The sequence below is a fragment of the Lipophrys pholis genome, assembly GCF_963383615.2.
Source record: "Lipophrys pholis genome assembly, chromosome: 22".
In the NCBI taxonomy this organism is placed as follows: domain Eukaryota; kingdom Metazoa; phylum Chordata; class Actinopteri; order Blenniiformes; family Blenniidae; genus Lipophrys; species Lipophrys pholis.
In genome coordinates, this window is record NC_137644.1 from 8,797,170 (window position 1) to 8,810,038 (window position 12,869).

Genomic DNA, 12,869 nt, shown 5'->3' on the forward strand with positions numbered 1-12,869 from the left:
AATTTGATGGGAATGGTCTGGAACAATGAGCCGATCGCAGCGGGGGAGCGCGGTATGGGAGCCCGAAGATACAACTTTCCCGTGCAAATGTGAGTAAAACTTCCACTGAGCCACTGTGGTGCTTTAAAAATGTAAAAAAAATAAAAAGGAAGAAAGATTAATCAATTTCATAAAGGTTTGTTGGGATTTGACGGGTTTCCTCAGGGGTAGAACATAAAGAAATATGTTAATTACCACTGGAAATGATTAAAAATACATAATTGTAGGGTGGAGTTATATTAAATTGCTCATTTTAAAAAGAATTCCAAAGAATATGATTCATTGCATTCTATGAAAAGCACAGACGGTTCACCCTTCCAGCACTCCCCTCCCTGTGGTACATACTGTTTGTGTACTTATATATCTGTATCAAATGATACATGTTGATTCTTTTTTATTAGTTATTTTTTTAATCGAGAATATGATCTGGATCACAATCAAAATGTCATTTCTTCATCCTTGGCACAATCAGCCTATTAAAATTGATTAAAGCCCTTTTACACGACAACGTTTCAAGTTAGAACGCATGAGTTTTTCAAAGTTTCACGTTTATGCTGCAATGTTTTGAAAGCAATGTCTGTTTTCATCCAGATGGCAGAAACACTAAAAATAATGTCGTTTCCCTTTTGGGGCCACTCATTTCCCGGTTTTAGAAAACAGCACAAGATATGGTTGATCAACAGCAATACTTGCGATCATAGGACAATCATGCACTTTAAAATGTATATTTTTTTTAAAAATGGCACACTATGTCACACTACTGAGTAAGCACTTTAATATTTATACTTTATGGTAGGTTCTTAGGAAATTTTATTTGATCGTCTTTGTTATACCATATTGTTTTTATATGTTTGTAACCTTGCATGTTTTTTTTTGTGGGACAATAGATAGAAAATAAGCCTTGAGCCAAATCTGGCATATTTCCAGTAACCTCACGAAGAGACTGGTTGTTCAATAATATGCACTGTCCCGTCCAAATAAATGAATGTAAACAGGTCCTAAAAGTAATGGATCATTGACTCGCAGTCTTTTAGTCTGTCAAATCTTATCAGAATCTATCAACAACTTCTATAACTGTCCCTTTAAAAGACAAAATAAACCCAAAAATATATAAATAAACCAACAGCCTTGAAAACATACCAGGTGGTAAATGAGATTTTAATGTTGCAGTGGCAGACATACACCCACCCACTGCTCAAACTCTACAACTTCATCAGTGGCAGGAACTCGGTCGCTCTCGCAGCATTTCCACCTGAACTGTTGTTCAATCCAGGTTCAGGGGCGCCGCCGTCTTGCATATTTCACAGGCCTCTCCTCTCACGCACACTTGACTCAATTGAGCTGCTTGTTGTCAAGCTTGCTGCACACTTCTGTTGGCATTTGGACATTGATTATATCGAAGCGCTTGCGGAGCAGACGGATGTGCCGAAAACCGGAGGACGGTGACCCTTTTGGAACAAGATATGAACTAACTGATCTAAAAGCTCCTCTGCTTACAAAAGGTTGTCTCTAATGAAAGTTCAGAAGCTTTGATTCCTTTGGACCTTTTTAGAAAAAAAAAAAAAAAAAAGCAGCAACCGCCAAGCAATTATGTTCCATTTCCATCCATTGTCCATCAATACAGCAATAATTAACCAGCAGGAGGAACCTTGATGGACTAATCAACAAGAGTTCAGGCCTTGCTATGTATGAAACGAAATGGCAAGCTGTTAGAAACTCACCGGTGAGTCACAGTCTCGCATTGAGAGAAATGTTCTCCCATCGAGATAAACACTGTAACACATCAAACCGGTCCAATCAAGGGATTGTTCAGTACTGCGGCAAAGGCGTATCGATGCTCAGGCCAAAGCAGGAAATGACTGAAACGTTCCTTGTTTACTTGAAGAATTACACCTTTAGGACATTCTGTTGAAAAACAAGTAGTTACTGATAGATTGGTAGATTAGTTTTCTGAGATAATCTTGAAAGTAACTCTTGCCTTTTCAGCGTTTAAGCATCTTGCCTCACAGTGAGAAGTGCCCCGGTTAGTGTCGAGGTTGTCCTTCCACCCACCGTTCAAAAACACAAATTTATGTATAGTTTTAGGTTTGACAGTTCACGTGTCCTTCAGTATACAATAATATTGTTAAATGTCAATTTTTCCCTTTAAAAACGTTCTTCACGATTATTCTTGTGTGGGATACAATCGAATAGAGTGCTAACGAAGGGCACTTTGGTAACTTCAAATGTGTAATTTAAACCTTAAAGCATCGGTCATGACGTTTGCCATGACGAGAAAAGACGGTCTTGACCCTAGAAAATGGCCTCATTTGATCGACGCGGAAATGCCTAATTGACTTACTGCAGAAGTTCCGTGCAGTAATTATAGCTGTTCTTTTATTTTTCACTGCACGCTCCATCAGCCACGAGGAAGGCACATCTTCACTGTCGACCGCACGCTGTCTTGCAGGAGTATCTTGACTCGCTGTGGTGGAGAGCTGTAGTCGAGCCCCTTCTGGACTTTTTTTTTTTTTTTTTAACAAACACAGCTGCATGGGCTCTGCTAATAGACTGAAAAATGGGGGTGCCAAACTGTCATGCCTACCTACAGAATTACTTTGACAGTTTTGTCAGAGTGGAAATTTCTCCCTGGTCTGTACGTTAAAAAAAACACAAAAAAAACACTGTTTTGAGAAAAGCTGTCTTTTGCCTCAGCATATGGAGTAGGATGAAGCCCACTAAAGAAAATAGGAACTTTAGTGTCTTAGCGAAATGTGAGCTTTTACTCAGAATTGTGAATTTAGAAAAGAATCATTGTTATTGCCACCATGGGGATTTCTGAGAAAAAAAGACAGACTTTTGAGACTGAAGTCAGAATTCTCAGAAAAAACTTCAGAATAATGAGGAAAAACATTTCAGGAAAAAGTGAAGTCAAAATCAAAACAAAAATGTCAGCATTCTAATTATTGAAAAAAAAAAAAGTCTGAATCCTGATTAAAAAATAAATAAATGAGAAATCTGGGGGGGAAAAAAGAGTCAGAATAAAAGTCGGGATTCTGGGATTGAAGTTGGAATTCTGAGAAAAAAAGTCAGACGTGTGAGAAAGTCTGAATTTTAGACGAAAGTCAGAGTGATTCAGATTTTAAAAAGCAGGAATTGGAACTATCAGAATTATGATTTTTTTTTTTTTTTTCAATATAAATTAAAATTCTGGAAATAAAAAAAGTCAGGATTGTGGGATCAAAGTCGGAACTCTGAGAAAAAAAAAGTCAGATTTCTCTCATATGTTTCGGGAGAAATCTCTTTAATCACTACACTACAGTCCCCACCACCCTGCCTGACATAAAGTGGTATGGAAGGTGGACGGACGGACGGATTGAAGACATTACAGTAACTACAAATACCAAGATGTAATCTCATCTGCACGTCTATTTCCCAGATTAATTATTGACCTTCCATATAGTTTAGAGTATGTGTAACGACATGCTCCAGCTATAACTCCCACACTGCAGAACATTACTGCGCTGATGTCATAATTACAGGCATGGGTAGTTGTAATTGATTCCAATTGATTCGGGCCCCATACGGCCTTATGGTTTCCCATTGTGGGAGTCGTTTTACTCATATATGTCAAATTAGCATAACGAGCAGGAGAAACCTGAGCCCTAATCATCTGTGTCCTTACTGCCATTTGACTGTAAAACCTGCAGCATCGCAGGACAGTTTATTACCGTCCCATAAATGAGTTTTTAATACGTGCGTTTTCAGCTGCTGCAACGTGTGTCCGTTTGGAGGAGAGGCGCGGTTGTAAAAGGGCAGCTATACGAGGGGAGAGCGAGAGGCGGCGAGCAGTTGAATCTCATTAGTGGCATTTTTTATTCTCATCATACTGCCACATTGAATTTTCTCCTCAACGACGCCTTTTATTGTGCTCTTCATCCTCTGGACAGATGGGTTTTTTTTTGTTGTTTTTTTTCTTTTCTTCCAAGGAGCGGCTGATTCCGCGCGATAGCGAGACAAGACTTTTGTCATCGCCTATATTTCAGCGGGAGAGGCTGTGGAGAGGAGGTGTACAGTTGGCTTCATTGGGAGAATGATGTCGGAGGGAGGGTAATGAGAAAGAAGAGTGTTGTTCGGGGGCAACGGGGGTGGCAGCATTATCGCGCCGAACTTATTGCTCCGTCCTTGGTCCTTTTTACAGATCAGGGTTAAGTAATGGTTGTTTCGGCCCGCTCCGTCCCGCCGTGTTGCTTCCTTGCAGCCGATTCTATTTATCAGGGACTGATTGAGCGGTTCATCGAACGGCGTAGGGAAATGGAGATGGCCCTGAGAATGATTGCCTCCAACAGGTGCGGCATCCACGAGTGCCTTGAAAATAATGATGCTCACTCTCTCCCCGGCTGAAACATCATCAGTGATAAGAACCTCTCTCTCTCTCTCTCTCTCTCGCTCTACCTTTCTGAAAGAGCTCTGACAGTAGAACAAAACTTTTTGGTCGGAGCTTCCATCACATCTGCAGCAACCCTAACCCTAACCCCAACCCCAACCCTAACCCCAACCCTAACCCTTGCTCTGGAATTGTTGGATTCTTCACAATAAAACTGTCTCAAAAAATGAAATAAAATGTATTTTAATTGAAATCCGTACACGAGACGCCTTATATAGATGCGGTCATTGCTTGAGACAATATTAAACCACTTCTCAGAGTTCTGGACGGCTCACCCGGTGGATTACAACATCCCGATACTTTCTTTTTCCCCCCGTGTCGCCAAACACTGGATCCGTTGCCACAAACCGCAATGACAAGATTGCCTGTTTAATGCAAAGGCGCCGTCACCAAGTTAGAGACGAAAGCAATTTCCTTAACTCCCGCTAACGTGCCACACATGATTGATTCAGACCTGCGAACTCTTCATCACAGCCGGCCCGTTGTTGTCAGATATTGCGCGTGGAGCGAATTTGGTTTCTAAACTGGGAGCGCCTAATGACAGAAAATAGCGAGCATCATCTGCTTCTTCAGCTCCACAATTTGAAAAGTTTTGATGAAGGGATTTCAGCAGCAGCTCTTAGTTGATGAATTTATAGAGCAGAAATAAAATGTAAAAAAAAAAAAAAAAAAAAATGCAGTTTGGAAAAGTAATAAAAACTGGCAAGTGCAGGAGAGCTTTTGTTGTGTTTCGAGGGCAGAGGAAACATTAGTAGTAAATCATTTTCCATCCAATAGGCCCATAAGCGATGGCACATTATCTCCAGAGAAATTAAATTTCTGTCAATGTCTGCAATGCAGAGATAAAGGGATATTACTTCAGGAGGCAACGGACAATCACGCCGGATAGTTGATATGATAACCACTGTTGGTTATAACGTTGAAGAGCGTACCTGTGGGAGCGTCCTCGCATTAACCGTTCATCACAAGATTAATTGAAGACTCTATACTGAGAACCCTATTGAAGACAATTAGAACTTTCTTCTTCTGTGATTCATTAATGACAGTAGAAATAAAGACATTGAAGGCGCTCAAAAAATCCAAAACACAATTGTAGATATTTACGTAAACATCATCATGTTTTCGTTTAAGAGAGAGCGTTGGTCTGAGTTATACAGTCTTGAAAATTTTCCAAATAAACTCTGAGAAAGAACATGGAGGTTGGTGCCTGGAGGTCTGTAGGGACACGGCGGTCTTATAGCGGCCGGGGCAGAGGATACCGTCCGACGCAAGCTGGCGGACACATAACAGCCATTTAGTGGAAGTGACGTACAGGTATAGTCCAACAATCCGATCTGAAGTGGTCAGCCTGAAACACAATCTGCATCAGGGCCACATGTGATTGGAGCAAGTGAAACGCGACACACACACACACACACACACACACACACACACACACACACACACACACACACACACACACACACACACACACACACACACACACACACACACACACACACACACAAAAGTGTTGCTCTTTTTCCAAAAAAAAAGAAGAGATTTGCACATTTCCATCATGTATCCTGTGGAAGTCAACAGTTTACATCCGGTTGGTTGAAATGAACCGAAAGGATATGCACAAGTCGCCACTTGCCCATTAAAGGGTTAAATCCAATGCTGAAAAGTGGCATTCTCAACGCCGCCACTTAAGAAGGCAGCAGAGAACCGGCCCACCTAAGCCGTGATTGAGTGATCTTAAAGAGGACCCGAGGCTTTTAAAGCCCCTGTGGGTCCTGTGCTCAACCTTTGGATGCCAATAATGGCTAATCCTTTAAATATCCTGTGAGGCGCGATCCATACGAGGCAGACTCGCCACCGTCAAAAGGGGAACCAGTTCGACGTGGCCTCCGTGGGCAGCTCTGACTCCGCGCGCTGCCTCCCCCTAGAGGTCAGGCCACCGATACTGCCTTCCTTAATGGGAGCGTGGGCAAGAGGAAATGAGCCAGGCACAGGACAGGACCTGTCTTCTCCTTCAAGCAGCGAGTGTGGGTTCTGAGGTGCAGAAGGCATTGCAATATGAGGTGGTTTTTTTTTTTCCCCCTGAGAAAGTGAATAGAAAAATAGAAAATCACCAGGAAGCCTGGACAAGAATTTGTTGGATACTTACATCCTCTAATAAATTGATCAGAAGCACCGGTCGCCCTCCATGTTCACCTCTTTCACCCCCCCCCCCCCCCCCCCCCCCCCCCCCCCCCCCCCCTTTGATTCCATCAGGCAGTCCCATCATCCATCAATGTGAGGTGTTGTCCACTACTGGCTGCCCCTTATCACCCCCCCCCCCCCCCCCCCTCCCCAAATAGCCCCGACTGGGGGCCCTGTGTTTCCCGTTGTAGATGCGCGCCCTGATAGGATGTGACAACTTTATTAGGCACAAATCAGGCGGCCGCGCTTTCATTCTCTTGCTCGACAAGTGAGCGATGTGCGCCCCGAGCTGTGGCTCTCGTCACGGGGGGGGATTTCGCCTTTTTTTTTTATTTTTATATATCTCTCTTTTTATTCAAAGCCCCCCCCCAGGTCTTTCTCAGACATTATCACCGCCCCTCCCCCATCCACTCCCTGCCTCAACCATCCACCGGCAGCTTCGGGGGACTGTTGGTCCTGTCACTGGCGAATAGGCGCCCGGCCCATCACACCAAACAACCCCACTTGTCACTCCTGACCATTGTTAACTCCAACTCACATCCCGTCCTATGACACAGGTCACTGAGCCCGACTCCCCCGACCGCACAAACCAGCTGTACAGGTTCATCATAAAAAAAAAAAAAAAAACAGCTTTTGCTGCCTAATAAATCTTTTTGACTGTCCTGGATCAAATCCGAAAACGGATAATGAAAGAGCACAAGGATTTGATAATGATTTTTCCACCTATCTCAAGTATATCACCCTTTTATGGAGTGATTTATGTCCGCGCAGCGGGGAAAGGGTGAATCCTCTCGTCAGGATGTGGTTAAAGGGAGGCCGTCCTGAGCAGATTAAACGCAGGCATTCTCCCTAAAGCTCCCCGCTCGAGAGGGAAAATAGAAATCGTCCAATTTTCAGAGAGAAGTTTATTCAAATTGAACAGAATTATGGATGGAGGGAGAAATTGGGAGAAGGATTTTGGTTCACTTCAGTAATATTTACTCCAGCTTTGTTACCCCCCCCCCCCCCCCTTCCCCCCAGATATGGAAAAGTAGACAGATGGCAAAATCCTCAAGTCACTTTTTCTTTTCTTCACAAAAATTCAATGAACAGTTTGAACACAGTGTTGGATTGTAGGTGTTAACTTGGTTTGTTGGAATAAAAAAAACCCCAAAACAATAAAGTCATTCAGGAAGGACAATTCATGGCCAAAGTATTCTAACAAAGTCTAAAGTGAGTCTCGTAAGAAAGATTCATCGCCTACCTTTGGGGAATTTTCGTTGCAGCTTTGGGGTGACAAGCCGTGTTTCTTGCACGGAGCTCGATTGGATGTGAGACTACAAATAAAGACGTGTGGTTTCGCATTAAAAGATCATTCATCCGCGATCGACAACAACAGCTTGAGCGAAATACAACTTGATGTTGCGGGGAAACTGTTGTATGCCTTTCGATAAATAGAAATTTATGATGCTTTGAGAATTCCGTTATTTCAAATGGCAGCGCTCTTTCTCTTGTATTTATTTTACACCCGTTGTGATTCAATTTTAAAACTACAGCACCAAATACAACAGTTATTTCATGGCACTTTTATAGAGAAGCACCCAACAATTCAACCTGAGCAAGCAGGACAGTGGAAAGAAAAAAAACTCTCTTTTAACAAGAAGAACCCTGCAGAACCAGACTCCAGAATTTCTGTACAACCAGTCTAACTTTTCTGTGTAAAAGGACCCTAAGTGGCACTTATAGGCCAGAACGTATGGTAATTCCTTCGAAAAGGAAGAATTAACCCACACGGTTTAAAGATAGAAGTAGTTGTATTTATGTGAATAAACAAACTATCATTAGAGAAATGACAAGAAAAACTTAATGACCTCTTTGCAGAAATTCCTTCTCTGTTAGATTAGATTAGATTAGATAAGTATTCCCATTTGCGCCAAGTGCAAAATCAATACGTGTACATTTAAATTTGTGCATGTAACTCTTAGATTCAGCTGTGTAACTTACTAGTGAAAAGTGATTTAAAAAGGTACAAAAATATACAGAAAGTTCAGAAAATGGAAAAACTGGAAAAAATAAATCAAAATACTATGCTCCGCACTGTGTACACTCTAAGAACTCCATAAATTAATGATGTTATATCATGACTCTCCAAACCAGCTGTCTGTATTCTCAAAAGATGCAGTTATATTTTTGCGCTATCTTATAATGACAGGAAGTGATTTGCGTGTTTTCGCAGACGCCAACATCTCAGATGGAACGCATTCCCTCTTCTCGTCACGAGATGGGCACACTTGACCTTCACCGGTTTCATTCGGTGTGGATGCTGATTGTCAAGGTGACCCATCCCCAGCAGATCTCAGCTGATTTTTGTCTGTGATTCAGTCAGATGCTGAAAGCACAGTAGAGAATCAGTAGATAAGGACCCACGCCTTTGAAGGTATTGACTAGGTGAGTCCGTGTCATTAAAAATAAAAGCCAGGAGCTTTTCATCTCCCCCCCCCGCTCGCATCTCCGCTGAGATAATGGAAGGTAATGAGATTATGCAGTGGTTCATTAACGACTTGTAGCGTGGATTCTCTCGTGATGTTTGTCTTGTAGTCTCCCTATTAACATCTGTCTGTTCGTTTAGGGGGTGGGGCGGGTGGGGGGATTGGTCGACGTGTGTCTCGAATGGGTACCACAAAGGACGAATACCGAGAAACACGCAATGCACGCATGCATGCAGGAGGCTGTGTGGTTGTGTGCAGATTCAGAGCCCAGTGCAGCTGGAAGGAAGCAGCAACAGCACCAGAGTTGTGGTTAAACAGGGAGCCCACAGGTCTTATTTAAATTAACAGGAGATGGGCTCATTAGCACTCGGGTGGGTGGTTGCTCTGGGAGCCCGCGAGTGTGTATACGATGCTATAGGTGAGGGAGGAGACAGAGACGGAAAGCTCTGCTGTCACCTATAGGGCGCAGCGTGGAGACGGCAGGCTTCCATGGATCAAAACCTCAGATTGGCACGTACGTGGCAGTTAATCCACTCTCCGGTAATAGTGAAGCGATTGAATCTATATGTAGGTCAACGCGAACCTCAATTAATTCTGGTTTCAGTTCGAATCAATATAGAGTCTCATGTCAAGTCCCCCCCCCCCGAAAAATCTAAGAATTGGCAACAGTAGAAAGTCAATCTCCGCAGATCCAGACGCCTTGTGCTTGGTGTCCTGGGACTTGGTAGTAGTAGTTTCTAGTTGAGAATAACCGTAATAACAATCCAACTTTGTCGTCTGTCCATACGAAAATGCGTCATATTGATAATGGGTATAGTGTATTGTTCTCTCTTCATATTTGTGTGTTGTTTCATTACGAAAACAACCGACAGCGCCAACACGTGGCCTCGCATGCTAACTAGATCATTTTCAGCATTTCTCCCATTCCTGTGTAAATAATAATGTCTTCAAAATGTCACGGAAACACTAAACATTTCAGGAATTAAATTCAAAAAAGTGTGTTTTCACTTGAAACATGTTATGTAAACGCTGCCTGTGCTTAAGAACAGAAATGTACCTCGCAGGCAGGAAACTCTTTCAGCTTTCATTTGCATTTAAAAAGCGTGCATGCTGATTCACAATATGATAATAAATAGAAATGTCCAAAGTCAATGTCAGTCCTTGCACGTTTTTATTTGCAAGGCATCGGCAGCATACAGCTTCAGACCTCGATACGCAGGAAGAAACACAACAAGAAGTGAGTGAATGTTGCTTTCACCATGTCCCTCATTCAAACTCTGCTCCATGTTGTGCAATCACAACACGCCACATTGGCGCTTTCTTCACCCGCTAATGAATCGGCGCGTCCTTTCATCACCTGAGCATTTCAAAGTTCCAGCTCGGTGCTCGTCATCTTTGTTGCCTCCCTATCTCCTCTCCTTGCCCTTCAGTCTCCCGCGAAAGCAATCTTGTATTCCAGCGTCGGAACAAGAGTGAGAAGATTGCGGGCTATTTGGAGGGCGACTCTTGAAGGACTTGTGATTTCCGCTCAGCGCGTGCATTCCCAACGACTGTAACGTATTGTTTCTGCCAACGCAACGATGATTAACCTGCCTCCTTGGGTGCATTACGGCGATGATGTCGGCATACGTGCGTGTTTTTTAATGTACAGGTGAGAGGCAACCACGAGGCTTGCAGTTTGCATACGTGGCATCACTTTTGTTCCAGGCCCTGGCTTTGTGCTTCATTTACATAATTGTAATTACCTGTGTGGGCAGAAGACCGGCTGCTGCCCCAGGTAAATATCAGATGAGGCCCGATTTCCTTCCATCTTCCCGTGTTCTGCTGTGAATCACTTAAATTGCCCGGACTAAACACCTTGCAAAATCGAGGCGAGTTACAGCTTTGGAAGCCCTGCTTTCCTTAATGACACATTTTGCTGAATGCTGCCCCAACTGGTTTTGGAGGAGGTGGAAGAGGAGGAGGAGGGAGAAAATGAGGGGAGAAAAAAATCGGAGGCGTTTTATTTCTGCTGACCGGGCACTTTTTCCTTTGACTTGATGCATTACTCCAGGTTTTTCTCCCGCCTGCTCTGCTGCCAGTTTCCACAAAACATCCCTATTACTGGTACATACTGTGCCGATCTCATGCCAGGCCCAATCTGGCTCCAGGCATGGTGGATAATAATAATAATTAAACTTTATTTGTGTTGTACCACTCAAAAGATAAAAATGACTCCATTGTGTTCCACAGTAAAAGATAGTGAAGGGAATTACAAATCGAGAAATAGATGAGAGATACGACATCACAAGGGCAACACAGAAAGGATTTTTCTCATATTTTACTCATTTTAGACCTTTCAGCAATGTTACCATACAGTAAGTCCACTGATATTTATGATGGTGGACCGTGTATGTATATGGATTCATTAAAGCTGCGGGGGCATACATATGTTCACCAAGTGACATAATTGCAATTTGTCTTCCTTGGAGGGACACAAATCCTGTTCCCATGAGAACAATTAGTCAGTTTTAAGAAAAAGACAGAACTTAATTGTGTTTGAATGGTGCTCTATAAATAAATTGCAAGGCAAATTATTGTGAGACGAAAGTTCAAATCAATGACAATAAGGGGAAAAAAAGTATGATGCATGTCTGCTGTTTGCATGTGGAAACATATTTTGATATAAACATATATCTATACATATATACTTGTTTGTGTGTATATATCTATATATCTATAGATATATGTTTATATCAAAATATGTTTCTACGTGTATGTAAGTATATACTAACAAGACTATATGTTAACGTATGTATCGATATCTGTTTGGTATAAATTTGTACACACACAAACACACGGTATATACATACATGTTGGTATACATCTGGCTATGTGTTTGTGTATATGGGAACATATATTGGTATATAAATAACGTATACATGCATATATTCATATATGTTGATATGAAAACGTGTGAGTTCTGTCATGTGCATGTTGGTGTTTTCATAAATATGTCTTGGCATATGTATGTGTATGAGCCTATAAATATGAATATGTGCTCCTTATTATTCATATTAAGAGTGATATAAACATCATATGTTATACATCAGTGATAACTGTTTTCATATTCATCAATGGAAGCTACAATGGTGTTGTTACTAATCACAAACACACACAAACATTAATAACCTGCCAACTCGCCTTCACCGTTCACTTTTAGTATAAATCTTCAGTTGTATCATTGCTTGTGACATGATTTGTTGGGAATTAAATGCAAAGGAGAAGTGGGGAATCTGAAATCCTCACAGCGCTCTGTGGTGGAGGTGATACCTGCAGATTAATGGACAGATAAATATGCCCATACTTTCTCTCTCGAGGCTCGGGGAGCTGTTATCTTGAAGAAACTGCAATCAAATGCTCAACTCAAGTTGTGTTGAATAACAGTGTGAGAAAGCTCCAAACGTTTCCAATTGGACTAAAGCCTGCAGCATTTATCACCAGAAAACAGGATTTTTTAACCACTTCTGACAAATCTATCACATTTGAAATAGAAATAAAAAAGCTCATATTTATAGTTGTATGTCATGTTATTATATCAAGTTTAATAAACACAATTTACAGTATAATAAAAAAAAATACATGCATCTAATCTTGCTTAGCTTTTTTAGCCACTTTGACTTGGTTTTGACTACTTTTTCTTACTGCTCGTGATTTAAGTCATTTTAGCTATTTAAACCAACGTAGCCATTGTAGCATTTTGTAGCCATTTT